This window comes from Pelobates fuscus, chromosome 13 (assembly GCF_036172605.1).
Source record: "Pelobates fuscus isolate aPelFus1 chromosome 13, aPelFus1.pri, whole genome shotgun sequence".
NCBI lineage: Eukaryota > Metazoa > Chordata > Amphibia > Anura > Pelobatidae > Pelobates > Pelobates fuscus.
In genome coordinates this window covers 96,937,069-96,962,275 of record NC_086329.1, presented here as the reverse complement: position 1 = coordinate 96,962,275, position 25,207 = coordinate 96,937,069, and the positions used below count along the sequence as shown (strand labels likewise).

The 25,207-nt window shown below is 41.1% G+C and overlaps 1 protein-coding gene across 1 annotated transcript in view; it reads right to left on the bottom strand.

The window, feature by feature from the left end:
* Nucleotides 1-21,914, bottom strand: part of VANGL2 (VANGL planar cell polarity protein 2) — a 75,592-nt gene extending 53,678 nt beyond the window's left edge. Inside the window, exon 1 of the mRNA XM_063438920.1 lies at nt 21,574-21,914. The gene's annotated coding sequence lies outside the window, so the exon portion shown is untranslated. The remainder of the gene's footprint in view (nt 1-21,573) is intronic.
* Nucleotides 21,915-25,207: the final 3,293 nt, after the last annotated feature.

The window sequence follows — 25,207 nt, the reverse complement described above, 5'->3', positions numbered from 1 at the left end:
AATAGAGCCCTGGAGTGGAGCCCTGGTAAATATCAAAAATATAACCACACAGAACAAATCACAAAGGGAGATCATTGGAAAAGAGCAATTCTTGACCACAGAGCTTACAATTAAGTATTATAAGGACCTAGAGCGAGTGTGTTCTAACAACAGAGCTATGCTATATTACATGCAAAAGAAAAATAAGTGAGATATTTTTTATAGATTAGGTACCTATGATCATTGAGGCTACTATTAGAATGCCGAGGAAGCTTTAGAGGGCGTTCTTATAACAAATAGAAAAGACACCAAGAGTTCCTCCACAAACATCAGCTGATCCAGGAGTGGTTTGGTACGTATGTAGTCTATAAACTAAAATTAAATGCTCTGTTTTGTGGGTTACGCAATTTACTAGAAGAATGGGACATGATGCAACCCAATTACAGGTCGAAAATAAATACATTTTAAAATGTTTTTTAGTCTAACAAGCATTTGTTCATATGGGGAGTTAAAAAAAAACAAAAAAAACCTCAGACATTTTAGAAAACAGATGTGGTTATACCCTTCAACAATCAAGTGTGACATTCCAGGACCAAAATAAACTTCAAAATAAACAGGAGATGAGGCAAAGCATACCGTGTACAACGTTGGGTTCGACACCAACACTGTTAGCAAAGCTAAACACAGTACCAAGAAATACAAAGCTCAAAAGCAGTGTGTACTGAATGTTCAAGTGACTTTATTAAAACAAATTGGAACGGGGGACACAGGACATTCACACAATGAAATGGCCATTACTCTAAGCTTGCTACATTTCTGGATTTTCACTCAAGACAATCTGTGGCAGACGACACCATGAAAACAGACAGATGGGGAGATGGTGTGATCTCTTTCTCTACAGAATTTGTGTGTACAGAGGGAATAACTGGTCTAGCTCTTTCAGTGCAGTCGGTTCACCTGCTAAAAGACAATGGAAGAAGTTTATTCAATAAAAGAACACCAAATATAACGGAAGCACCACACCGGTCTTTTGTAGACAGCATGGGGACATGGGGAGCCTAGGCCATGTACGCATCCGCCATATTACAGTGTGCTTATCCTTATTATAGTTTGCTGCTCGATTTCTGGGCGAAGCAAGTCTCAAGTAGTGATTTAAGCATCACTTAACCTTACAGACCAAGGGCCTTCAACCCTTGGACATCCTACACCAGAATGCCCTTTGAAGCAGATCAGCAGACCTTTTCCTGTGTTTATAGTCTGTCACAGACTGCAACTCCAATTATCCTTTGCCACATGCAACCCTGGGCCAAAAGCACGCACATGATAGGAGTTAGATGGTAGACAAGGTGTGCGTTAAAAAAAACTGCATTTCTCCCCCGACATGTACCCACAGAAGGCACAGTGAAACTACATTTATATGATTATTTTCTTCATGTTAGAAGCATATCGAGTCCATCTCGCACAAATTCTGGACCAGTTAAGCCATCGGATCTACTAGCCAGATTGCTAACCTGCAGTCACTTTTGGAAGCGAATAAATGGTTAGTGGCTAGCCTTTCTCCATAGTGACCAGAACAATACTTGAGACATTCACGTGGTCTGTATTATTAAATAAGACAGGAAGGGGGAGGGCAACAGTGTGAATGGAGCTTCGGAAATCTTGACCCTGCACATTATGTAATGAAATCTCTCTCAAAAAAGTAGGAAGCAGTCTTACAATTTGGACAGTAAGAACTTATAAACGTTACTAGAATTTAAAGGACCACTCTAGGCACCCAGACCACTTCAGCTTAATGAAGTGGTCTGGGTGCCAGGTCCAGCTAGGGTTAACCCATTTTTTTTATAAACATAGCAGTTTCAGCGAAACTGCTATGTTTATTAATGGGTTAAGCCTTCCCCCAAATCCTCTAGTGGCTGTCTCATGGACAGCCGCTAGAGGCGCTTGCGTGATTCTCACTGTGAAAATCACAGTGAGAGCACGCAAGTGTCCATTGTAAATGCTTTCCTATGCGACCGGCTGAATGCGCGCGCAGCTCTTGCCGCGCGTGCGCATTCAGCCGACGGGGCGGAACGGAGGAGGATCGGAGGCAGAGATCTCCCCGCCCAGCGCTGAAAAAAGGTAAGTTTTACCCCTTATCCCCTTTCCAGAGCCCGGCGGGAGGGGGTCCCTGAGGGTGGGGGCTCCCTAGTACCAGGAAAACGAGTATGTTTTCCTGGCACTATAGTGGTCCTTTAAGGTCCAGTCTGACTGAACTTACACACAAACGTTAGAGTCATAAATAACCCCCATTCCACAGCTCCTGGGGCTATTTAAGCTCAGCAGATATATTGTGGCTCATAGATTATATGATCATGTTCTAATACACACACGGGTTGGGGCTCGACTCTAAATTAGTAATAAATTAAACGGAAAGGAATAAATTGGTCAGAATATGGCAATAAGTAACAGTTTACTGAGCCATTATCTCACGAGATAAGAATGGCTGGTATCAATGAAGTTCTATTACTACTGTTTGTTTATGGAGATTTTTCAGGCCACATGTACAGGATGGGGCCAAACCCTCTGCTCTTGGCAAATGGACACCCCCTGCATTGCTCAGCTGCTATCACCTGGCAAGATTTGTCATTTGTCTGCAATGTAGAAGACGACACAACCATGCGCAAAAAAAAAAAAATACAACTCTTACAGTGACGTACCACCATTCTGCACATGGATCCCATTTTACCACAGTAAAGAACCAGCCTGCACATCAGTGCAGTGTCATGCTCCTTTCTCCAAACCTCCATGCTGATGCAGCCTCAGTCACCCCCCTTAGCCAACCCCACGACTTACGCACTAGTGCAAGGGCAGCCGCACCCCTTCCACGCCCCCCACTGCAATTGGAAAGGTTAAATCAGGTATGGGGTTTTCGAGTAGCACTATAGAAATAGGTTGTACTACCAAGGCTAGATTTATCTTATCTAAAAATCAGACCCAGCCAGTAAAACCACCAAGAATTATCTAAATCATTTACAACAGAGGCTCATAAAATAATAAACACATCATAAATACCTGAATTTGAAAAGCCATAGGCAAAACAGGCAAGAAAAAAAAAGGACTGACTATACGGTTAATTATCCTTTTTTTTTTTTTTTAAACTCATCATAGCCATGAGAGAGACCAACATGAAGTGTAGCAAAAGGCATTGCTTTGAACATGTAAAATTTAAATACATAAAATGGGAAGAGTTTGATTGGTACATCTAAGAAGAAAAACAAAATATTTGCAACAACCAACAGTTGTATGGGCAAACAACCATCACTTCTGTATACTCTACCTCATTAATTTCAGATTACACACTTTATTGGCTTTTAGGGGTAGACAACCATTTCCCTTACAGTCTAGAATTGAAGGGGCCCAAATTAGAGGGGGGTTATTGTATCAGGGGTGTAAAAGGAACTGCATTTACATGAACACATTAGCCCTAAAACTAGGTGTAATTTCCTTTGCTTGAAGGGAACTTTCAGATCTGTCCTGGAAACATATCTCCAGCAGAGAGCTCAGGTAACAGAGAGTGTGTATGTGAAACAGTGCACCCATCCTTCTGCGGAAATCTGATAGTTTGTTAAAAACGCTCTCATGATAAAATGAAGAGGGGGAAAAAAAAAAAAAGAAAAGAAAGGAAAACCCTGGGTGGGGTAGGAATTATTCCAAGATATTTACAGCCAATGGGCACATATCCAGACAAGATTTTCAATGCCTCCCCAAAATAATGTAATCAGATTCCTAATGCCGATTAACAATAAATGTTTGTATCATACATATCACTAGCTACGCCAGGTCTTCCTATAGTATAATTTGCTAAAAATATAGTCTATTCTCTGTCCATAGCTGGACTAACAAAAAAACAAAATCATAGAATATGTAACAAAACGACTTCGCTCTCTTCCCACGGGGCGCAATGGTGTAACGACCATTTGTGATAGAACAGGCCTTCAATAAAGTGATTGTTTGGTCATACTGGCCGTTTTCCCCTACACTAGAGATGCATTCACACCACGTGTACATTATGGTCTTGAACAAGCCTCATCTATGACACACAGGCAAACTGCCTGGATTGCCCTCCACTCTGCTGGGAGTCTCACAGAAATTAACAATACTCCGGCATTGAAGAACCGTATACAAACACTTCTCACTTACCTACCAGGTTCCGTTCCTACGACCCGGTCGTAGAACAAATTGGTCGGTAAGTGAGGAGTTAAGGGATTCCCTGCTCTGATGCGTTCATCTATGTTCAGGGAAACTTTCCCGAACATAGATTTGAGTGATTCCCTACTCTGGTGCATTTTTTTTATGTTCAGGGAAATTTTCTCCTACATAGATTAGAGGGATTCCCTGCTCTCATGTGTTCGTCTATGTTCGGGGACGTTTCCCCGAACATAGACATGCGCACCAGAGCAGGAAATCACCACAACGACTCGCACTTACACCTGGTCGAAAGTGCGCGGCATCGTTAAACAGGTAGGTCGCTAAATGAGGACCACCTGTACTCTTGTTTGCCTTTTACATACAAGGATCATATAAAGCAGAGGTGCCCAAAAGGTAGATCCCCGGATGTTTCAAAACTACAACTTCCATGATGCTTTGTCATTCTAAAGGCATGCAAAGCATCATGGGAGTAGTTCTAAAACATTTCATGATCTGGCTTTTGGGCACCCATGATATAAAGTATTTGGTGCCATCAGTAACACTGAAGGCATATCCACTTTAAATATTTTGACTATACTGAAATAACTAGACCGAATGTATATCAGAGTTGCTGTGCAGAAGTAAACATGCTTGATCTGTCTGATGTGGACGGTTTTGACCAGAGATTGACAAACTCAATTCCTGCCCTAGTTCAGGACCCTTTCGAGAGGGGGAAATTTGTGAAGTGTCCATATATATATATACACTAATCTCTGCTTTCTTGTGGTTTATAAAGTATACATATCCTGAGGATATCACAAAACAAAAAACAGTGAACACTTTGCAAACCTGGTCTTCCCCTGTGACTCTCCTTCTGAAGAAAGGCGGTGTACGATGGGTGCAAACTGGAGGAGAGAAATTCACTGTGCACGACTGTTTGACTAAGTATATTTGCACAGTCCAGTTCCCAAGTGCTTTGGAGCCTGTTCAAATGACTGTGTCACACCTTGAATGCTTGCAAACAAGGAGAGTTAGTAAACTGCACAGTCAGGAGAACCGCCGGCACTTTTTGGTGCATTGTATTTCAGCCAGGATTTAAAGTGGTGATTGCTTTATCTAAAAAAATAAAAATCTAAAAAAATAAAAATAAAAAACTCAACACAAGGCAAAGAAGCCACATTATCAAAGCCAAAGTGGAAGCATATGTCACAAAAACAGGAGTAGAACAAGAGGTAAAGCTCTCTTAATGGAGAGAAAAAATGTAGAGGACACAGGACATATTTTAGGAGGAGATATGGTGGACACACAGAATGGACTTCCAGCAGATGATGCATTGAGAGAGTCCAGTTCTTCCTCGAACGTGGCTGGAATCTATATTTGTGCTTGTTGGTGAAATAGACCAGTGATGTTTATCATAGCAAGAGATACAACTTGGCATCTCCAACTCTTCTTAAAGCACTCCACTACGGGAGGAAGGACGAACAAGACCTTATCTTACTGCATTTGGTTAATAAGGCACCAAATGTTTGCTTTGTACTTCCCCCAGAATGCTTTTTCACCATGAGAAAATGGGGCAGAACACAAATAATTCAAAATGCTGTAACAATGGGGAGTTATGAGCTAGCAAAGTTTAGTGGAGGAAAACACAGCATTTTTAAATATCCCAATACAAAAAAAACATATAAAAAAAGAATGATTTCTCCAACTAGAGTAATTTAGAATCCTATGAACGAAGACAAAACACACCGATTGTCATGAGTAAAACAAGCTCCTATAAAATGACTTGTCTTACCACTGCCCTCTACTCCGTAGACGTAATGACATTTAACCCTTTACGGATCAGCATGCCAGATTATCCAAATGCTAAGATCTTTACCTAACCCCGGGCTTGAAGCCGTCAATATAGAACACATGATGTTTACGGTTTACAAGCAAGGCTACATTTTCAAGTAGAAATACTTGGCTTTTACCACACAATTTAGCTCCATCTTGCTCCTGACTAACTGCTTTGAAATAAAGCTTCAGACATCCACCCTCTCGAAAAGTAAATGTAAACTTAACCCCTTAAGGACCAAACTTCTGGAATAAAAGGGAATCGTAATTTTTTTTTTTTTTAATTCTACAATATTGGTTATCCATTTTCATTGCCAGAAGTGAGCAACAGGTTGAGTCACGATGCACAGTTGGCCCTGTGGCAGAATACTCATCCTTATCTTCAATACAAGCTATCTACAGAGAATATTCAGCAATCCTTTTCCCCTTTCATCGGACTAGACACTGTGCACCCTCTAATTATAGCAACCTCAACGTGCCTTTTTTTTTTTTAGTAAGGCATAAGATGCCTTGTAACCCTTTCATCCCAGTCCATATTTTGTCATTGTGGTTTGTCAACTCTCCTCCCTCTCCTTGACCACTCAAAACGGTTAATCACGCTCCAAAGGGATTGAAAAGAAAAACCAAGGGAGGAAACAAAATAATATAGCAAGCAGGCAAAATTTATCCTTTTCAATTCACACACTGTCACACTCCGAAAAGCAGAACTAGCAGGTTTCTGCTCCCACTGAGAAGCTGTGAAAAGATTGGAGACTGAATGTGTGCAAACAGGACTCTAAAGCGGTAAATCACCTGCCGGCAGGGAACACAACCTCTTGGGTATCCAGCAGAGACACTTGATGTTTGCAAGGGTTTTCCTCCCAGGGACAGGCGGACACAACATTATTAAACGGTTATTTCTCACTAGGAGCAGTGTCTGAGATCTAGCCAACTCGAAAAAGGTCTACTTTTAAATCAGGAAGGATAGAGAGAGATATATTTATAAAAAACACTTAATGCGGTGGCACATCAGAAATTCCCGGCCCACCCAATACGCCATTGTCTTGTTTAATAATGTGAAATAAGATCATCCGCATCTTCTATTTAGAACATTTATTCAAAAGTATTTTCAGAAACGCTTGGCCTTGAGAAACGAGAGGTCTAAAAAAAAAAAAAAAAAAAAAAAATCCACAAAACCATTTTTTATTTTTTAAAGTAAATTATGTTTAAAAAATTTTTTTAGAAATGAAAAATAGAAATCAAATAAAAGCAGACCCTTTTTTTTTTTTTTTTTTTTAAACAGGGCCCTTTTCATTTCCTTTCGTCCTGCAGGGCAAAACCCTTTAAAGTGAAAGTATCATTTGCGGTGTCTTGACAATTTTTACAAAGACAAACAGGAGATGCCTGGAGTGGAGAGAGGCAATTATGCTTATCTAAACTTCACTTTCCTCCAACCCATCATTATTCTTATTATGATTGGCATTTATATAGCGTCAACAGATTCCATAGCGCTTTACAATATTATAAGGGGAGGAGGTTTAACTATAACTAGGACAATTACAAAATACTTACAGGAACGATAGGTTGAAGAGGACCCTGCTCAAACGAGCCATCAGTCTATAGGAGGTGGGGTATAAAACACAATAGGACAGGAATTATCTTCTTTTGGGTTCAGTATGTAGCTACTGCCGGGACTGCATCACTATTGTACTAACTGAAAGAACAAAATGCAGGAGCTACCATAGATTACCTTGTGCACTGCAAGCAGTAGCTCTGTTCCTTGACAAATTTTGCCCCGACGAGTCTTTAACCCCTTAAGGACACATGACATGTGTGACATGTCATGATTCCCTTTTATTCCAGAAGTTTGGTCTTTAAGGGGTTAAAAAAAAAAAAGGAAGCATAGATGTCTCGACTATTGACTGCAATGGAATTTCAGTTTCTAAGCGTTTTCAAGGTTATTCCAGCTTTGTGAGGAAAATGGAAACATGACAGCGCTACTTTAAAGGACGAATGACAGTATGTTTAGTTATAAAAAGCTTAAAGGAACACTATAGGCACCCAGACTACTTCAGCTTAATGAAGTGGTCTGGGTGCCTGGTCCAGATAGGATTAACCCTTTTTTCTATAAACATATGTTTATATTTGGGTTAATCCAGCCTCTAATGGAAATCACAGTGAGAAGACGCCAGCGTCCATAGGAAAGCACTGTAAATGCTTTCCTATGAGACTGGCTGAATGCGCGCGCGGCTCTTGTCGCGCATGCGCATTCAGCCGAAGAGGAGGAAAGGAGGCGGAGAGGAGAAGGAGAGCTCCCCGCCAGGCGCTGGAGAAAGAGGTAAGTTTAACCCCTTCCTCTCCATCCAGCCCGGCAGGAGGGGCGCCCTGAGGGTGGGGGCACCATAGTGCCAGGAAAAAGAGTATGTTTTCCTGGCACTATAGTGATCCTTTAATTAAAATGTTCCTATACCAAAATGAAGACTCCTACTCCAATTTACATCTAGGCTCTACAGAGCTTACATAATAAATAGGCCAGGCTGACCCTGGGTTGTATTTGCCGCAAGACAAACAAGGATTGCCCTGAGTGACCAGGAAAATGCCATGTTTACCATGTTTGCCTCATCCTGGGAGGCCCAAGAGTGCGACCTAATGCTTTCAGACACTCAGCGTGTGCCTTTGATGTCGAGAGCCGGAATATGACGTCACTCTGGCCCCAGAGGTGCGCGAGGGAGCAAAACAGGAAGAGCTCAGTTCCCTCGACGCCTCCATTGAGCATCTGACAGTCCGCCCAGTAAGCAGCCTGCCAGAAGGAGCCAGCCCAGCAGCAGTCAGGGACAGGATCCACTCCAGCTCTCCCAAAAGTAGGGAGTCTAGGTGGATTTAAATAAAATAAAAAAATTAAATTGGTGAGTCTATGAGAAAATGTGTGTGTGTGTCAAATCAATGAGGATGTTTGTGTTAATGAGTGCGTATTAGTGTATGTGTATCAGTGTGTGTGTGTGTATCAGTCTGTTTCTGTCAGTGAAAGTGTGGGTTGTTTAAACAGTGTGTGTGTGCGCCAATGACTGTCAGTGAGTGTCAATGAGGAAGTGCGTCTGTCAAAAAAAAAAAAGTGGCTTTGATACAAAGTGGTGGGAAAATTTAGATTCGGGGGTGCCCGAATTTAGTTGTGCCTAGGGCAGCACAAATCCAGAATACACCACTGGGCTGATCTAAGGTTTCTTAAGGACTATTTGATGAACACTTCCAAACATCATTGATCCTTAAAAAGGAACATGTGAAGCACCATAACCACTATGTAGCAGCCATTTTGTTTCCTAGTGCACAACTGTGGTGGAATCTCGGTAAAAATAAATTTAGTAGGCCGAGATTACCAAGTGGCATGTGTACGTGCATATACTGGTGTATCGGTCGGTTGGTTGCGTGTGGCAAAGATACGATCAGTAGTGTACGGAGCATGTGCGAGAATACCGGATGTAGTATTCCCCTCCTCCATTGTGCTGGGCAAGCCATGCGGTCAAACAGGAAGTTAGTTCTTATTCGATTGATTGGGTAAGAGAATGTGTGGGTGGAGTTACATGCTTATATAAGGAGCCTGCACTATTGTCCGGGGCTCAGAACTTGTTGTATTTTGGTGACATTAGTCCCTCTGAGTCCCGATCGGTGAACCGAATAAAGAATCTCTTCCTTCCTGAAGAAACCTGTGTCCATCTCTCTGTGCTTGGCTTCCGTCAGTTTCTCCGGTATCACAACCACATATCAAGCTGTAGCTTTATTACAGAGAGGTAAACAATGCATCCATTAAATTAACAGGAATACCAAGTATACCCATTCTTTCTGCGCACTGTTAGATATAAAATCTGTTATATACATCAGAATTTATAATTATTACTGATGCCAGATAACAAAAGCCTACTTAAAATTTATTTTAAAAAAATACAAAAAACAAAACACATTTATTAAAAAAACACACTTGATTTTGTTTGCACATGTTAAATCTCCTTTACCAAGATTGAGTAAATAAACAGAAAATTCCCCCCCCCCCTCATTTTCGCCACCCCATTGGTGTTATGCTACACCAAGAACAGCTATAGTCAACATATGTATCATACATAATATATTCTCCAACTCAGAAACAAACAGAATACACAGCTCAAAGAAATAAAGGCTACTGCAGTGCAAACAGCCCAACCCTTTCTCATTTGTAAATACGTTACAACGTAGAAGCCAATAATTATTTCCTAACAAGAGAAAACTTACTAAAGCGTCTGTAGCAGTCTGTTTTTAACGTGCACCCGAAGGCAACTTTCCAGATATGTAACAAACTGAAAGGAATACGGTTTCCATTTCTACAGAATAGGTTACCAGGAGGCAAAACAAGAATCACCGTGTTATTAATTAAAAACGGCAAATTATTCCTAATGATCAGACTAATTAAAAACAAGGTTAACATATCAAACTATTAAGAGTCAAAAAGGTTTATCAGACATTTAAAAAAAAAAAAAAATCTGTCGATTCAGAAGAATAAGCAGGCCAAAAGGCGGAAGTTGTAGAAGCACAATAACGCGACCTTCTTATAGCCTAAACTTAGTTCAGTTTGAACGCAGAAGAACATTTGGCTGCTAGACCATGTTTATTTCCGTAAGTGTCCACAGAGAGCTGCCCAGGTCATTTGAACTTGGAAGAATATCTTTATAAACCATCCTAGCAGGAAGTTTATATTGACCTGGAATTAAGGTCTACACAAGTATTTGTAGAATTTAGGATCCCAAACTCAAACAGACTCCAAAACTGTTCTAGACTAGCAGAAATTTGGGGGGGAGGGATGGGATTATTATTTATTTTTTAATGTTTCATGAGCTTTATGTGTTTTCACTTTCCCTTTTGTGGAACAGTTTCAGGGTTTGCAAATTTAATTCTTGGGCCGTGGTGTGTGGTCTTCATAGAATAACTGTAAGGAGTCCATAAAATGAGTTAGCTGGAGATGATGCATGGTTAGTATGTGCATTATTTCAAAGAACACTACCAGCATTACAAATCTGATAACTATTGCTCACTGTGTATTGATGATGACCAAGAAATAATCATCAGTCAGACCGAGTGATGTGGTTTGGCTTCTCCACAACAGTCAACGCCATATTCCATCTTCCTGGAAAGAAGACATTGGTATCTGAAGAATGTTGACAATGCTTCAACCTCACAGCACTCTGTGCTATCCTACAATAACAGAACTGGACGAAGAAGCGCACATACACACATCTTACTAAATGGGAGTCCAGGTGCACCCACTTAATCAATTGCAGGATTTCTAAAGCCGGATACGTCCGTCATTCTCCTTGATATAGAAATGAGTACCTTCAGTCTGAAAGCTTGGTCAAGCATGCTATTGAGATTCTACCACAAAAATGGTAAGTTCTTTAATCAAAACAGCAAACGAGGCAAACATAAAGCCTTATTTACAATAATTTGTGCATTTTATTAACACAAATAACCAGATAACAATTAACTCCTCAGTCACACACTGCTGCCCACCACGGAATATATTTTAGTAAAGGACTTGTATTTCACCTAGATCACTTGATGTTGAGAAGGGGAAAAAAGTATCCAAACACAAGGAAAGGAAGATATAAGCTTTATACTAAGTACAACGAATGAAGAAAATAAATAGATGGCTATATTGCTAATAAAGTGCAAAATCTATCCAGGAACAGTGAAAACGGTCAACTTTTAAAATTCAAGTTTGTGAAACGCAAACTAAAAGGGAGGACTGAGCATAACCAATGAAAGACAGGTTCTACAAAAGTAATTTAGCTTTTTTTAAATGTGATATTTCTAAGATGTGTGCACGCCACATTTTGCAGATACGGCAATAACTGCATGAAGAGAACATGTTTGATTTGTTTAATAAAGCAATCTGGGAATTGATATAATTTATTAAATAATTAAAAAAAAATAATAATAATCTCACTCTTTATAAAAATAATTCACAGAGTAAAAGAGCAAAATTAAATTGATAGAGGGTGAATCAGGTTAAGAAAAGATTGCATTTGTAAGAGTTTCCGTTTTCTTCCGAGAAGAGTGAAACGTTGATTTTTATCTATCACAAAATGAAAAAAAAATATCAATAAAATAAAATTATGATAAAAACAAACCATACAAAAACAAGAACAAACAAAAAAAAAAAACCCCCGCTATGTTAAGCTCACACAGACATGAGAATTATAAAATGTGAGATTTTCTCAGTAACGCACGTGCACCATTTAATATTATGGATTCCACTGACCAGTCTGCTGGGGTGGTTGCGTCACGAATGGCAGATGGGGCTAGAGATTGTGAGGCAATCAGAGGTCATGACAAGGCTGAACCCCTTTTAAATGAACAGGAGAGAAGGAGGAGGGGTTAAAGAGGCTGGGTGTGGCTAGTGACCTCAATTAACCTCTTCACTATCCTAGAAAAACATGGCACATACAAAGCTCAAATCTATAGATAGAAAAGAGTCCAGTTCACTATTCTGGTTATAAACGCACTGCAATATTTTAGTAACAATGTTTACATAGCACCCATACCAAGAGAATTTAGAAATGTGTTAGTGCCATTTATTCCCATGACTTTAAAGACCTATATCACAAATTGTTTTGTTCTCCTGTAGTTTAAATTGTGAGATCAGTTATTTCCCCACAGTACAGGTTGAGTGCATATGTGCACCCAAGAAAATGGAGTACACACAAACTTCATGCTGGAGCCCAATTTCACCCTTTCGCACAAGTATTTAACTCGCTAATTGCAAGTTTGCTGGAAAAACTGGCTCGGGCGTTACGAAAGAGAAAATGCTGTGTTTCACATACTACCTAAAATACAGGAGTTGATAGAACCCACACAAAACCATATCTTAAAATGTAAAAAAATATTTAGGACCTGAGAATGAGGAATAAATATCCCACCAAATAAAAAAAAAAAAAGAAGAAAAATTATATATACACACACACACATATATATATATATATATATATATATATATACACACACACACACACACATACCCATTCTTTTTATTTTAAAGCCATGTTTGCGACACAGAAATCGGTTTCTATGTTTTAATTTCTTAATTAACACTCTTGAGATATAAATACAGACACAGATGATAATTATCCTCAGTCAGCCTTGAGACTGGAATTTCAATGGGAAGGAACGAAACAGCCTACAACAGTGAGTCAGACTACACTCTGGGTTTAAGGGTCGGGAAACCGAAGAATTTCACACAGTATTTCATCTCATATATCCTCTGTGTGTGGCAGCAATTCTCAACAGTAACAGATACAGAGGAATAGATCTATCATTGCACCAGGTATTCACTGGGCATCAAACTGTACTCTAGTATTTAATACAATGATAAACAAGAGCGTAGGAAAAGGTCTTCACTAATATCTTAGAAGAGAAGGTGCTAAGTAACCACATTACAAGTTGACTGAGGGCAACTGTAGACAAGTCTCCAAATTCTACTGAAAGACATGGCAGCGTCAAGTACCAGTAGTGGTATCACAGAAATTAGGCAGGAAGATAATATTTTGATAAATTTTTTGGCTACATTTCCTGTTATTACACATTATTCAAATCCATCAGACACCAAAGGCAGGTACAATTACATAAATTTACCTTAACTGTACTTTAATTTGTTGAATATTGAACAGACTGACTATCAATATACAAAACGGTTACATTGTGATAACTACACACAACCAATGTCACAAGGAAAAACAAATATTTTACAGAGGGGGGGAGGGAGAGAGAGCACAATTTACGTAAACATCAATAAAGTTAGAATGTTGTAGGGCACTGAACATATTTTAAAATCTTCACACCTTTAAAAAGGTCAAGGAAAGGGTAAAAACATATCTGGTGCTCTGTGTCACACGGCAGGAGACTGTGTGGGATACCAACAGTCAATACACAAGGGTTTAAATGCCAAACCAGAAAGACAGACTTGCAAGATGTCATTGGACAACCCCCCCTACAAACCTGTATTTTATTTTTAAAAAGACCTGCTGTTTATCATCTACTAATACAGTATAACAGCAGTGGAAATAGACAGGTGGAAACTGTCAGAACAGATTTATGTTTCATGGACGATGAGGCCCATATACACTATTTCAAGGCACTGGAGAACACATTGACACAAAACACACACACACAATCTATATTATGACACTGTGATAGACACGGTTACAAATAAAACTTTAGCTCATAAACTTTAGTTGCCCAAAGGGCTAAACGCCCCATAATCATCCGCTAGAGTTAAAAGAGCTCACTGGAAAAGGGAATAATAAATAAAATTTAAAAATATATATTATTTTTTTTTTTTTAAAGAAATAATTAAAATTTAGCTATATCTGGAAAATCTAATGCATATGATAATCTGGAGACTTGTATTCATGACCCAGTGAGTTGTGATCATTTCAGAAAAAGTAAAAATGTAAAAAAAAAAAAAATACTCTGATTTCAGACGAAATGTGATCAGCAGCTTGCTGTTAAGCGAACCCGAGTCTTTGTGTATCTACATATTTAACACACATTTAAAATGTACAGGTTATCCGTTACAGCCTTGAAACATGCATTTATTACAAGCACCCCTCATGTGCATCAGTCCTAGACCAGCGATCTTGAGATTGATGTATAAACAAGGCCCAGCAATATTCTGACTGTTTATACACAAATGAGTAACAGTGTTTAGTGAGCGACGTCTGCTAAACAAGCACAATGTAAAGCTGTTAACATAGATCAGAAGAGTGTAGCATGTAAATAGTAGGGTTTGGAAAATGCTTTGGAACAGATTAAAAAGTAACAGATACGCACACTAAAGAAATCTTCAGTCTAGTCTGCAGAGCTGACACTCTGAAATGTGTGTGTGGGGGAGGAGGGAGATGGGGGATTAGCCCTGCTGGGACAGATGGGATTGTAGCACGGGAAGTACAGTTTAGACAGGAAAAAAAAAATAATCATCTGAAATGAGTTATACAGAGACTGGGTAATTAGGTTTTTGCTCAGTCGATATTTAACCCTCTGCATACTTCCATAACCCTATGCAGAAACTTTATTCAGGTCGGTCAAAGGGGAATGGTAGGGGCATGGACCAAGTCTGTGACCAGCCCAATCAAAACCAATTATTAAATTGTTTGAGCAGGGTCCTCACCAGCCTATTGTCCCTGTAACATTTAGTATTTTTGCCCATTTATGTTAAATTTCCTCCTTTATAACATTGTAAAGTGTCATGGAATAAGTTGGCGCTACATACAAGCCAATGATGGTAACAATAAGCTAATACAGTAGACACACACACAGTACTTTGTTTTCCTAAAATGTAGCAACCCTAGCTGGCACTTAAAGGAACACTATATGCACCCAGACAACTTCAGCTCATTGTTTACATTGCAGCACTAAGTCTACCTACAGTGGCCGTCTCCCAGGCGCTTCCTGGATCCCAACGGATCTTTGGTCCGGTATCTGACGCTGGACGTCTTCACGCTCTGCATGAGGACATCCAGCGTCAGATTTCTCCCCATAGAAAAGCATTAATATGAGGAGGTCCAATGGGCACGCAGCATTTGGCTCACATGTGCATTAGCGCCCATTAGTCGCGGGACGGAGAACAAGGCAGAGCCAGAACCCAGCTTTAAAGGACATCAGCACTGGGATAAAGTATGTAAAGAAAGGGTTTTTTAACCCTTTATTCACTGACTGGGGGGACATGAGGTAGGGGGAGAGGCAGAGGGAGCTATAGTGCCAGGAATACAGCTTTGTACTCCTGGCACTTATAGTATCCCTTTAACCCCTTAAGGACCAAACTTCTGGAATAAAAGGGAATCATGACATGTCACACATGTCATGTGTCCTTAAGGGGTTAAGAGAATGCAAAGAAAAATATTGCTGGAGGTAGGCATAAATTATACCTAGTACAATGTATAGGTCAAACAATGCCCTTGGCAGCTGCTGGGATGCCGAGATTGACTGAAGTCACGGCATAAAATTTTACAATTTTGAGCACAGCTCTCGACGCACGCTATACAGAGATTTCATAACACGTGTGGAGCATATTTCAAGTCTCGTGCAAATTCTTCTCATACTCTATACCAGCAGCCCAGCCATTCCAGAGATGTATGTTAACACTACAGTTCACATTACAAAAAAAGTTTATAGCCTCCCAGAGCATAGTGGGATTTGTAGTCTTGTGAGTGACAGCTGAAAAGACGACATCAGTCCCGCCCTAGTCTAGTTTATAAATTATTTTACACTACTCTCTTTAAACGTGTCCCAGTGTGACACACAGTATTGCAACGCAGTGTTTAAGATATGAGCTAATTAATGGCACTTCAGTGCAAACGTTACCATGCAAGCAGAGGTCCTGACTGTGTCACTTTATGACATCAGGAAGAGGCCTCCAGATGAATAGGTTACCCACATCTGTCCTAACCGGGCCCTGGATGTAACAGGGGGCTTCCAAGCCTTTGTTACAGTTAGCACTGGATGAATATCAATGGAAAGGGGGGTGGGGGGGTTAAACAAATGCACAATGATACAATGATTAACACCAGCTTTTGTGTGTAGATCACTGCTAAAGAATGAAGCGAGCAAAATACCCCGAGGGCTGGAAGCTTATATTAATTAACCAGCTGCCTGCAGGGACATCCAGCAGTCTAACCAAAAAAAAAACAACTCTCTGGTGTCAACAAATTCACGCTTTTGGGAAAAGATTTTTTTAAAAATTATATATATATATATATATATATATATATATATATATATATATACACACATATATATATATATATACACATATACATACACACACACACACACTTTTATTTAATTCCTGTCCAGTGCCATGGAAAATGGTAACACGTCTACTGTGAAATCATAAGCCAAAATAAAAAATATATACAATTGTGTTAAAAAAAATTGCAGCGTTCAGAATTTCCACTTGCCCACTAGCCATTAGAAAGTGAGAATTCAGCCCTGGCAAGCAGAAATTCATTCCCTAGGCTTGAAGTGGCAAGTCAATTTTAGGCCTGGCTGGTAGTGTAGAACCACTGATAATTCTAAATCAGAACAGGTCCATTTATCATTTTACTAGTTTACAAATCTGAATATAATTAAAAAACATTTTAAAAAAAAAATAAACAAACTTAATAATCTGCACTTTTTAGGTTATAAAACAGTGATAAAAAGTGTAATGATTTTGAATCTCATTTGAGTTTTGCAGGAATGTTAGACTTTCAATGAATCTCTACACAACGTATAGTCTGGTTACAGAGGGCATAGCAGGTGCTCTCAAACTCAGCCACCAGTGGCAATGATATGTACGTGCATACAACCTTCAATTGCTTCTTAGAGACTACGCACATGCAGCAGGACAGATATCTTGACAGACTGGGTTTAATCACACAACACAAAGTCCAAACCGGGTACAGTCAGGTAAATACTATAGCAGTTGTAAGCTTTTAAACCTCACTAGCCATGAACAAGATTTCACTTAATATAGAGCATACAAACCCTCTTTTCTGGGGGGCTTAAGCAGATGTTTGTCTGCAAAGCATCCATTGGGTTAAGTGCTGTAGAAGGGGCAGAACATTTTAAATATAACCTTTAATCTATACTTTGACAGTCAATGTCATCAGTGTGATGTGTCGATTTCTGTACAAACTATGAGGACTGCCATTGATCTATTTTGTTTTTAGTTTCCTTAAAAAGGAACACTCTAGTGTCAGAGATACAAGCATGTATTCCAGACACTAGAGTGCTTTTTGTAGTTGTTTAGGTTCCCCCACTCCTAAAAAGGGGGGAGATCACTCTGAAAAGGTATTTAAAAACCTCACCTTTTCCCCCCCTGCCGGTTTCAACACAGCTGGCTCAGCCTCTGTCAATGAGATCAGTTTTGATGATCTCAGCCAATCCAATGCTTTCTGATAGTTATGCATTGAGAGGCTATTGTGCATGCGCTGCGCTAATCAGCATCTCCCCACAGAGATGCACAGAATCAATCACCCGTGTAGAGCGTGGAGATGCTGAACGTCAATGCTCCACTGACCCAGGAAGCCCCTCTAGTGGCTGTCTGCGTGACTGCCACTAGAGGTGGTGCAACTAATGAACAATTTGAACAATGTAAAACGTTGCCTTTTCTATGAAAAGGCAGCGTTTACATTGCTAACACTGCAGGGACAGGCTATAGAACCAGAACCACTATCTTAAGCTGTAGTGGTTCTAGTGAATATAGTGCCAATTTAATAAATAAATAAAATGTATAAATTGAAGAATTCCCAGAATGCATTTGAATGTTTCCCGATTTACATCTCTTTACATCTTTAAGTGTTTTACAAATTCTGAGAAATGAAAATACTCGGTTTACCTTAAATGGCCTCAGAATAATAAGTCTATATCATGACATTGTTCTTATTTGATGGAAATGCTACATTAGGAGTTATGAATTCACGGAGAAGCTAAATAAAATTCTATATGAAAATCAATGATAAACTACGTTTACAAACTAGAGAATAGAGGTTTACAAAAACCCACATACACACACACTCGGTGGAATTAGATCATTTTCATGAAGTCCCATCAGAAGTATTTACAGACAAACTAAAATGTAAAGGGTTTCTGCATGCGGAATTTGCTCACCAAACACTGGGCAATGATCAGCTAAAAAGCAGATAACAAAATACAGACAAAAGACTACCACGTTTGTTTCTTTGCCAAGTTTTATACAATTTGTCGTTGTTTTTCAGTTTGTTTATGGAATTAACCCATAACTGAGTAGAGTGTTAAAGGGACACTGTAGGCGCTCAGACCACTTCAGCTAATTGAAGTGGTCTGGGTACACTGTCCCTATTGCCCTTAGTGTTTACATTGCAGCTCTAAGTCTGCCCACAGTGGCTGTCTAATAGACAGTCACTGGATGCACTTCCAGGATCCTAAAGGACCTTTGGTCCGGTATCTGACGCTGGACGTCCTCACGCTTTGTATGAGGACCTCCAGCGTCAGATTTGTTTCCCATAGGAAAGCAGTGATTCAATGCTTTCCTTGGGGAGGTCTAAAGCGCGTGCAGCATTTGGCGTACATGCGCATTAGCACCCACTCGTCGTGGGCTGTCAGGTGGGGTGGAGCGTCAAATTCAAGTTATTTCTTTTCCACTTGCTTGTCAATTGACGGGTCAGTAAAAAGTCCCAGGGCACAGCCACACAGCACCCAGTCTTTCTGACCTCCCCACTGGCAGACTCTAAAGCTCCCAGATTTTGTTGTTCATAGACTGTCCTATGTAGTACTACATAGATGGGTCTGCTTCATAGTGAAACTATTAGATCACCAAAATCGTATTAGAACAGAAAGGGAAGGCTGATATGGCAGCTCAGGAGTGTGATGGGGTTTGAAACATTTTTGGTATCCTGGGTTAATTCAGCAAACATCTAATTTTGATAACAAATTAAGATTAACGTTCATATCCTCCTTGGATTCTAGCTCCAGACCATAACACCAGAGCCCTTCAGTCTAGGGCCAGGCCAGCCATAAAATTCCCAGGCCCATCAGTCAGGAGCCTGGCCAGACCGTCAGGGTACCAACAGGTTCCTTTGGACTGCTAGAGTACCCCAGGTTCCTTCAGTCAGAGGTCTGGCCAGACCGAGTACCCCCCCAGGCCCTTCAGTCAGGGTCCAGGGCAGCCAGCCAGAGTACCCCATCCCTGGCCCTTCAGCCAGTGGCCTTGCCAGCCCACCAGAGTAAAGATAAAAGGGGTTTTAGGTTGGGTGATTTGGAATATTTGTGTGAGTCTTAAGTGGGCAATAGGGGCATGGTGCAAAACTTCACCAAGTGGGTACATTTGGTATAGTGCAGGACTGCGCAGAGTGGGTGTGTGATATAGCACAAGGTGGTGTGTAGTGGCCACATAATTTGACCCTGGATATTCGGGGTCCTTAAGTCAGCGGCCAGACAACCAGCCTGTGCACCCCTGGGCCCATTAGACAGCCTGCATGCGTCTAGTCAGGGGCCAGACAACCAACATGTGCACCCCTGGGCCCTTTAGCCAGCCTGCCCGCGTCCTGTAAGGAGCCAGACAGCACACGAGCACCCCTGGGCCCCTTTAGTCAGCCCGCCCATGTCCTGTCAGGGGCCAGACAGCCCACTGAGCACCCCTGGGCCCTTCAGTCAGGGACCAGCCTAACATATTGGACATAATGCCCTATGGCCAATCTCCAGCCTTCGATCATATGGCCACCACATAGTGCTATACCACACATACCCATTCCTGCACCGCACCCAGTCTTACACCTTGCCACTGGTGCCCACAGCCCTGCGCCACCCCTCATGTGCCCACTTAATAGTCACGCTAATTGCCAAATCAGCCCCTCTCTGTGCCTCGCTGCTGAACCCCAAACTCCCATTTTGATTTCCCAGTTGACAGATTTAGAAGCACAGGAGACAGTGTAATAAGCCATAAACAATGTCACATACAAAATGTTAATGTATACAAATTTAAAACCAGCACAAATAAGATTAGTGGTTACAATATAAATAACCAGCCATGTTCCCTCATTATATACCACCACAGGACCCCTCAAACAAAGCCTAGCACACAGCCTTACTGTCCTTTGTTTCTTAATGATGAGGAAATAAATCTCATTTTCTTCACCCACCATAAACTGATCCACAGCTCTCACAATGAAGCAGGCTGGGAGGTGGCTGTCTGTTAATTATTAACGTGGAACATATGATACCAATAACTTAAATTTCACATCACTGTTAAAGCCAAGGCCTCAGAAAATAGAAAAAGCCAAAAAAGGAGTATCCTTTATATATCCACCCACAGATAAATAAAATGAATAGAGCAATTTGTAATTCAAATAAAAACAAACCAGGGGTTAAAGCAGGCAGTGGGGAAGCTCCCTTCCTGCACCTCCCAAGCCCGGGCTGCTGACTCAGGAAAGTCCCAGGCTTCGTGGGGCCTTGCAGTGGGTTTCAGGAAATAACCAGCAGGAGAAAATGGGTGGACTGACAATTAGGCAATCCATTAAAATAGGCCTAAATCCAAGTAGTTCCTGCACCCCCTGCTGCAGAGATCAGATTAAATAGATCAGGCACTTCTGCAGTTATAAAGCCTCCCTCCACCCCCACCCATCCCATGCAGACAGGAGCTATCAGATATACAGAGTAAAATATCAGCAGACTGGATCTGCATTCTGCAAAAAGACAGACAGACATCACACAGATCAGCCCAACACACACCCCATTTCTATACAATGTATCCATAAAACATGCTTAGAATCCCACAGATCAGAGAATTCCCACAGATCCATGGCCAGCTCAGAGCTGCAGGTCTACAGCATAAAACAGATTAAATTTTTCTCCAAATTTTACACACAGAACATGTCCCACTGCCAGCAGCCATGGAGAGATGAATGCATGGAATCATTTACAATGTATTAGATCACTGTTACAATGTATCCAAGGGAGGGGAAGTGGTGGGGTGAATGCCTCCACCTCCCCTAACCAGCTCTCCAAGGCAAACTCAGACCCCCAACAAGTGCTAAAAAAAAAAAATGAGAATGAAATTGAGGATTATATGGAGCTTACCAGTTCACTGAGAAATGTCCCAAGCATGTGCAAGGCTCCCAGGATTACTTCTTGTGCAAGGGGGGGGAGGGTAGGAGGATGGTGGCTGTTTAAAAAAAAAAGGAGGTGGGGATAGTCTCCTTTTGTATCAGGCTGCTTTTGTTTCCTAGTATTACATTAGAAAATCCACAGATCTCTGACAGGAGGTTTGCAGGGGGTTCAGCCAGCTCCCAGCCCTGTGTGTAGAAGGTCCAGTCTCCCAGAGAAAGTATGGGGGGATCACAAGAATTTCCAGGCAATATGATCAGCAGGAAGAGCTCCTATGGCTGTGTGTGTATAGCTGGGTGTCTCCTTAAACAGTGTGAAAGCAGTTCCATACACCTCTGTGCTCTTCCAAAGGACAACCCACTCCTCCCTCTCCTGCCCCCTCCTTCTCCTGCCCTCTTACCATTGTCTAAAGCCCAAGATATATATATATTTTTAATGTTTTCCACCAAGGGATACCAACCAATAGACTTTAGGGCTTCCCTTGCCCTTATTTTTGGGATGTTTTAAGTGAGAATATAAACAGATTAACAGAGTCACAGACACCTTGGGTATTTTATTAATACCATTGCATGTTAATGTATACATTGTGTTATATATATTTTATTTCTATTATTGTGCTTTATTTTATATATTTTTTTTCACAATAACCAAATAACGGGCCATTTAAATTAAATATGTCATACCTACGCAGCATATTCAGCAGTATTATATTTAAACGTTTTTTGTTTTTTTTTTAACAAATTATATATACGTATATATATTTTTGCACAATTCTCTCCCAATCTGCAATATTTGCCCCCTTTTGCTCCCTGGGTACTACAGTACAGAATATAAGGACTTTTACAAACTACAAATCCCATAATTCATTGTTGTGCCCATAAAGCACCCATAGGATAAGCTCAGCAACAAAATAAAAAATAAAATGTACGTTGTGGTTGGTTGAGTCAGTTACTGAGCTCACAGCAGAAGCTTCAATGATTTGGGATTTGCAGCAAATGCAGGAAATTTCAATGTAGAATGAATCTTTTTTTGGGGGGAGGGGGATACAATGGTAAAATATTAAACAGTTTAAGAATAGTGTGACACTAACCTGTTCCTTTGAGGTGGATGTGCTGCTATGGTAAAGAGAAAGTTCATATTGAAGAATTATCATACCAACTCATACCAAGCTGGGTCATTACTTTCCCCACCTAGGTATGATAATGCAAGTATGAACTGCCCCTATATCATACCAGTCCAAACCTGGGTGACCTGAAACAGTAAAAAAAGGGAATTGGAGGCACATTCGGATCATGCATTTCTCAGTAGTGGCATGGTGATCTTCATTACAGCACCAAGTCAGCGAAATACATGTTCTGTATGTGCCCCCAATTCTCTTTTTCGGTGTATATTTGGAATCCAAACTAGATTCCTTTTGGGTGGAGGACACCACCCCTACACCATAGGCACCTTTTGGAGTCTTCACTTAGGAGCTTATGGAGCTAAAGCTTCAGGCCCGTGCCCATGGAATAGGCCAGTTAGAGGGTCACTCTAAGCACCAAAACAACTTCAATTAAATGAAGATGCCAGGAGGCCCCTGGGGGACTCCCCATGCACTAAACAGGCTTGAAAACAATATGTTTTTTTCCAAGCCAGCTTAGTGAATGGGGAGTCACTGATTGGCTGACAGAGTCAACTGAACGCTCTCAGCCAATCAGAGGTGCCCGTGGCCGGCGGCACACTGCGTGTCCTGAATCTGAAAATTAAGAAGCTGGATGCCTCCAGGAGGGAGTAGAGATTGCTGTTGGAAGCAACTCTGAGAACAGTTTAAACCCTTGACGTAAGAGTGCCTCCAGTGGCCCCTTGGCACCATAACAACATGTAGGTGAAGTTGTTTTGATGCTTGGAGTGTCTCTTTAGAGGAACACCGTAGTGTCAGGAATACACACATGTATTTCTGATGCTATAGTTCTAAAATGGTGGTTAAAAAGGTGAGTTTACTCACTTTGTCCCAGCACCATATGTGACATCATTGCTGGCTCCAGACAGTTTCTGCCCCCTTCACTGGGATCCTCAAACTTGCTGATCTCAGCTAATCCAATGCTTCCACATAGGAAAGCATTGGAAGACTATCGCACATGCGCGGCAAAACGCTGCACTGTGCCAATCAGCATCTCATCATAGAGATGTATTGAATCGTTCAGCACTGACCCAGGATGCACTTCTAGTGGCCATCTGAATGACGGCCACTAGAGGTGTTCCTAGGCAGTAATGTAAACAATGCCTTTTCTTTGAAAAGACATTGTTTACATTAAAAAGCCTGCAGGGACATGACCTAAACACCAAAACTGCTTTATTTAGCTAAAGTTGTTTCATGTCTATAGTATCCCTTTAAGAGGGGTGTAGGGCAACACAACTTGTGTGGACTGGCTGACATTGAAATTAGTTAAAGGGACAATATAGTCACCAGAACAACTACAGCTTAATGAAGTTGTTCTGGTGAGTATAGTCAGTCCCTGCAGGCTTTTTGCAGTAAACACAATCTTTTCAGAGAAAAGTCAATGTTTACATTGCTCCCTGGGGACATCTCAGATGGCTACTAGAGGTGCTTCCTAGGGCAATACTGCACAGTGTGACTGACATTCACCGTGTCTACCCTCTGCATGGAGACACTTAACTTTCCTCATAGAAATGTATTGATTCAATGCATCTCTATGAGGAGACGCTGATTGGCCAAGGTGGCATTTAGTCTAGCACCCCCTCCCTGCCTCCATGGCTGAGATCATCAGAATTGACAATGTCAGCCAATCCAAGGTGAGGGCATTGTGATTGGCAGAGATCATCACTTCTGATTATGTCAGTCAAGCAGGCAGATCAGGGGCAGAGCCAGCACCAGAAACTGGTATAAAGGTATGATTACAATATTTAGGGGGGCAAAGGGAGGGAAGGCTAGATAGTGGTTTTAACCTTATAGGGTCAGGAATACATGTTTGTGTTCCTGATCCTATAGTGTTCCTTTAAGGTAAAGCTGACTTTGCACCCTGTGCAAATGCTCTTGCTGCTTCAGTCTCTCTAACACTTTGGCATGTTCCCTTTCTTCTACACTCACTACACCCACCTTTTCTCTGCTTTAGACTGCATACCAAGAGCTTCTGTCTCCTAGCAAGACAGTAAGGAGAAGAACGGACAAGTGAGTGCTAGGTAACAGTCCCCGTAAAGCATAGAGCAAGCGCATCATTAGACGCATTTGCGCCAAGCTTAGGGCAATATCTGCATAGTACGCCCTTAGTTGGCCAGCCTGAGTGATTGGCGGGTAGCCTGACATGCATTCACACCAAGCTGATCTTCCAAGTCATAAGGCAGACCAGCCCCATTTCTGGGCAATTTTTCCCTTTTGGGTGGTGCCGGTTACGTGATTCGCGTCACTGGCCCACCTCCTTTTACCCCGCCCCGTCCTGCTTCACCGGACACGGCTGTTAGGTGGTATGGATTTGCTTGAGAGATAAGCATAGGGATTGTGTTTTCTTATAGCTATGTGAGTTTCTTATAGCAATGTGAGTTTCCCTACAGCACCACCTCCACCAGATACATGACGCTTGGCAGGTATAACTGTTTTAGTGTTTTCTGT